Source organism: Chiloscyllium punctatum, chromosome 18 (assembly GCF_047496795.1).
Source record: "Chiloscyllium punctatum isolate Juve2018m chromosome 18, sChiPun1.3, whole genome shotgun sequence".
Taxonomy (NCBI): domain Eukaryota; kingdom Metazoa; phylum Chordata; class Chondrichthyes; order Orectolobiformes; family Hemiscylliidae; genus Chiloscyllium; species Chiloscyllium punctatum.
Window position 1 is genome coordinate 72,633,155 of NC_092756.1, and position 5,956 is coordinate 72,639,110.

Below are 5,956 nucleotides of genomic sequence, written 5' to 3' on the forward strand. Positions count from 1 at the left end.
TTGGCCAAAGGCCACCCCCCTCTCCCCGATCCCCTCTGTACAAACTAAACAATTAGTGGATCTGTGTGTGGAGTGAGGGTTGGTGGACATCTGGAGGTGTCTCCACCCTACAGGCAGGGATTTTACGGTTTTCTTTGCCAATCCACACAGATGTCACACCAGGATTGATTTTTTTCCAATCCCCGTGGCAACCCTGGACTTGGTGGCACCTTGTACGATCGGTAATATTACCATCTCTGATCACACTCCAGTGTACCTGTTGGTTAAGATTAAGGATGTTACAGTGGGTCCAAGGCACTGGCAAATAGATCCCTTTATCCTCAAGGATAATATGTTTGTGGGGCATTTGTCTCGGGAATTTTGGGCGTTCCTAGACATTAACTCACGGTTGGAATGTAGCCCATTCTTCCTTTTGGAAATTGCCAAAGCCTGTGCCAGTGGGTCAGTTATTTCCTACTCTGCCAGTAGGAGGCGGCAGAAGGGTGAGCAGCAACGTCTCCTCGAAGCACGGTTGAAGGCAGCTGAGAAGGCCTACTTTGACAGGCCCTCATTGGTCAAGTTACAGAGGATTGCGGCGCTGCGGTCTGCATTCAATTTCGTGCTCACGCAGACAGCAAAGAATGAGCTTATTTTTGCAAAGCAAAGGTTATATGATCATGGTGACAGGTCTGGCAAATACTTAGCATATCTCACTAGCAAAAGGAGCGCCCTTCAATCCATTACGGTGATTAGGGAAGGGTCTGGGGACCGAACATGTGACTCCAAAAAGATTAATGTGTCATTCCAGAGATTTTACTCTAAGTTATACCAATCTGAGGTTTGTGAGGAGGGACGGGCCAAAATGGAGGCTTTATTCAAGGATCTGGAGCTCCCGGGTGTGACCCCCGAACAAGGGTCTTTTCTCAATGTCCCCTTATCAGAGCAAGAGGTGCAGGAGGCTGTGAAGCAGCTTCAGAGTGGAAAGGCACCCGGTCCTGATGGACTTCCCAGCGAATTCTAGAAGGAATTTATAAACATATTGTCAGGCCCAATGTTCAACATGTTTAATGACTCATACAGCCATGATTGTCTCCCGCCATCTCTGAGAGAGGCCAATATTTCCCATATTCTTAAAAAAGGGAAGGTCCGGGGGACTGTGCTTTGTACAGGCCCATTTCGCTCTTAAATGTGGACTTTAAAATCCTCTCTAATACTCTTGTGTTCAGGCTGGAGACTGTGTTACCTTCTATTGTTAAAGGGGACCAGACAGGCTTCATAAAGGGCCGCAGATCCTCCAATAATGTTAGGAGGCTGCTTAATGTAATTCAAGTGTGTCACCAACAGTCAATATAGGGATTGGTGATTTCTCTAGATACAGAGAAGGCGCTTGACCGAGTCGAGAGGGCGTCTGGGATCTCCCAGACATTAAAAGTGACCATCAATCTTGTCCTCATTCTTTCATCAAATCCAACAGTTTCAGTCCCTCGCCTGTTAGCATGCATCTGTGTGTTTAGCACCTTTTTGGGGGACAAGATTAATCTTTCAAAATCAGAGGCTATGCCTATGGGTGGTCTTATGAAAGTGTTAAGTCTTGAGGGTGAATATTGATTCCCATTTAAATGGTCACAGGGGGGTTTTGTGTTTTTGAGCATGTTCATTACTCCAGTTCTGAATCGGCTGTTCAAAGCCAATTTTGTTCAATTATTTGACATAATCAAACAAGACCTTCGAAAATGGAGGCGCTTCTGGTCTCGTGGTCGGGTTGGATAGCGCTTATTAAGATGAATATTCTCCCTCATTTACTATCCCCTATATGGATGCTCCCCCTGATTTTCGAGAAGCAAACATTCAGGAGACTGAACGGCTGGTTCAGCCCCTTTATTTGGCATCATCAGTGGCCCCTCATTAAATGAGCTAAACTGCGATTGTTTCACAGACTGTGGGGAGTGGATCTCCCAGACATTAAAAGCTACCAACGAAGCTTACTTTTATCCTACATGAGTGATTGGGCTTGTGGGGACCCTCTTTCAATAGGGTTAGATATTGAAACCTCCCAGACTAAGGTGACCCCTTACTCACTTGCTGTGTTTGGACAAAATGAGGACAGTTAGGGAATATTGCCATAACCCAATAGTTATCGATACTGTTAAAGCACGGAGGGCAATTCGGCAGAGGGAAGGCAATCTTGGCAAGACATCTTCTCTTACACCGGGTATGCCGGGTTTTCAACCGGGGATGATCAATTCAGGATCCAAACATTGGGCATCTAGGGGTGTGTCTTGCGTGGGTGATTTGTTTGAGGGAGACACAATGATGTCCTTCGATCAGTTAGCACGGATACACAAGCTACCGAACAAGGACCTCTTTTGTTTATTTCAAGTTAGAGATTTTATTCAAAAAAAGACGACACTTTTGACTGATCCCACCAAATCCGACATAGAGAGAGGGGTGATTTAGCCCCATATCCTGCAGACCCCACAAAGTTCTGTATTTTTCTGACACAACATCCCACCAAACCCAACACAGACCTGGGGACGTTTCCAGGGGAGATGAGAAATAAACCTGACATCAGACAAAGAAGATCAGCCGTGAAGACAAGGCTTAAAATTTAGCCATCGCAGATGGGACATGAACCCACAATCCCAGGCTGAGGAGGGCAGTGCCTTATCCATTAGACCACTGGGACCACATCTACAAAACTGAAATGGCAGCCTGTAAATACTGCACCCTGAACCTCTCATATTGTGTTCTTCTCTGAGTTTTATACTCACACTGATTGGTTGTTCCCCCTTCCATCTCACACTAAATCATTGGCTGCTTGATAAAATTGATCTTACCTCCCATTTCTCCCCAAACGGACAGACAAGAAATCCACCAAACTCCAACTTTGCACAATTGCAGTCTGAGGAAAATGGAGCAGACAGGAAAATAGCAAAGGGCTCAATGTTATTTTGTGCACCACTTTCAAGATATTTGCAGTTAGTGGGGAAGGAGGAAGTGGAGATGTTGTAAAAAGCTGCATTGAGAACAATTCAACAGAATCTTAGCAGGCATTCAGCCCATTGTGGCTGTGCTGTCTCTTTCAGACAATTCACCCCAAGATCTCCCAAACCCTGGAATTTCCTTGTGCAAGTTTCTACTAAAGAGCATTTTCCATAATCTCGAAGCAGGCAAGTGATTTTTAACGGAGTGGTTGAAAAATCCAGTCAATTTGGTTTGAGATGGAGTTGATATGGGATGAAAATGAGCCACCACAAAGACCAGGCTTAAAAAGCCAACACCCCAAAAGGGATTTGAACCTCCAATCCACTACATCAGAAGCGACAGACTAACCCATTAAGCCACAAAACCTCAGCGACAATACTCTACTGGGAATTGTTGATCTTAAACGAGTGCTACAGCCGAGCATATTCCAAGATCTGTCACGACACACTGAGGGACACACTAAAGTTTCGGGCAGCTGCTGCCAAGGTGTAACAGGGAAACAACACAGTCTCAGGTCTTTCACAAATTATCACATCGTTGTTTCAATTCTCAGACCCTCTTGGTGCCTGACACTGAAGAGTGATCGATTCCTGCCCAACTACAAAATGCCTTTATTTTTCGTGACACAGATCTTTGAGAAATGTCAAAATTCCAGTGTTTTGTTGGTTCTTTTCTCTCTGCATAGACTGTACACAACTGATTTAGAACCTGTGTCGGCATTTCTATTTGATTTTTTATGAATAAAGTATATTTTTTAAATAAAGAAAATCTGGAGAGAGAAGATCTGCCCTAACTTGCGAGACCCCCCTTTGTGGAAGAGAGCCAGCCCTATATCGGGACAGGAAGGAGATTCCAATGGCCCAGCATGGATTGTTCCAGTTAATACCCTCGCCTCCTTGACCACAAAGTAGGGAGGAAAGTGGGAGTCGGCACAGGACAGGGTGACACTAGGCACACGGACACACAAGATGGCTGCTGAGCCATAAGTTGGCCACTTGGCACACAAGATGGCCGCCAGACCACAATATGGAGAGAGACAGCAGAGCAAACACAGACACTGCCTGGGGCCACCAGAATGCCAGCACAATGCAGTCACAACCAAGTTGATTAGTTTAAGGCGGATGGGAGAGACAAGACACATGAATAATATACACTGCCCGCCGAAGGGTCTGGGTCAGACAATACCTTTGATAGAAATGTTAGATACAGACTCAATACAGAGTGATAATAGCCAGGGCTGCAGTAATTAAACTTCTCAGGAAGAGCGATTAGCGCACATTACTACAGCAACGGACTTCCGCGCAGACGCTGAAACTGACAACAACTGCACTGAAATTAACAAAGGCCACTTTGGAACTGACAATAACTGCACTGAAACGATCAAGGATTCTGCAATGTTTACAATAAACAAGCCATGTTACAGAGACAATAACCTCATCACTGACCTATTATATCACAAAATGTATAACAGTATCTTGACCATGTGCTCCGGGTTGAGAGAAGAATCACAGCTGACCACTGTGCTGTTGGTGCTGCTCTCTCCCTGGAGCTCCGGGATTTCCTTGGACAATAAACTCTGTTGGGGAACCCCGACTCTGACTCAGAGCCTGGTGATTTTCAGCAGTTGCCTTTCCACAAATGTTTGTCCAATCTGTGGATGTGGCACTCCAAGTTCTCCAACAATGGCCTAACTACCTTACATCTCCATCATAGCCTCCTTGCAATTGTATTCAATACCTTGACTAAGAAAGGTAAGGGCCCAAATGCATAGCCACAGCCCCATTAGTTCCAACCTTGAACCCCCAGATTTCAATCATTTCCATTGACATATTGGACCTTATCATAAATTCCAAACATGCAGGTAATCTGGGGTTCAGCTGGTAATGTTGACAGAATATAGCTTAGACTGACACCAATACAATCAAAACAGAAGTTGCTTTGTCCATAGATGGGTAGGTCTATCTGTTGGAGCCCCAGTGACCTCATGGGTAAGGCACTAACTTCCTAAACCAGAGATTGTGGGCTCAAGTCTTATTTGGGGTTTTGATTTTGTTGAAACCTTCACTGTGCAGCTGATCTCAATCCTGTGTGGTCACGTGTCCATGGCAACAAAATCAGGCATTCTCAATTGATCCTCAGCTGGAAAAATTTGACCTGACAGAAAATTGGCCAAACTAAATTAAACAGCAGCTATCAGCTCCAGAGAACAGTGCAACTAAGATCAAAGCGTAACAAAGATTCAAGAAGAACCAGTTCCAACCAGACTGAGTGTTGTATATTGGAGAAGTGTCAGCCTGAGTCAATCCACTTTATAGCTCCTGGCATGACAACAGTGAAGGGTATTGGTGTGATCCCATTGGATGATGTGAACCCAGCTCATGACCGTATTGGCCAAAGCTACAGAAGATTCTGGAAGTTCAGGGACAGGAGAAGAGGAAAACACACCTGAATGCCAAACCCTTAGCATAGCCTTAACTGGGTCCTGCAGTGGAGCTCTGACCATTTGCTCCAAACCTGTTCAGAAAAGCCCTCGTGTGAGATGTGCAGACCATTCAGCCCATCACATCCACACTGACCCTCTGAAGAGCATCCAATCCAGGCCCAACCCCAATCCTCTCCCCATGCATTGCCCCAAAGCCAATCCACCGAACCTGCACATCTTTGGGCTGTGGGAGGAAACCAAAGCACCCGGAGTACCCCATGGAGAGAATGTGCAAACTCGACACAAACAGACACCCAAGGGAGGAATCAAAGCCAGGTCCCTGACACTGTGAGGCAGCAGTGCTACCCACTGAGCCACCATGCCATCCCCAGGAGAATCTCAGCAGGTTTGCAGCCATTGTGACTGTGCTTTCTCTTTCATATAATTCACCTCAATCCTGAAAATCTTGTGCAAGAAGATGTTGGACACCACTTCCCATCAACTGAATGCAGACATGGAGATTTTCCCAAAGTCGATGAGAAATCAAGTTGACAATGAGCAAGTGACTAG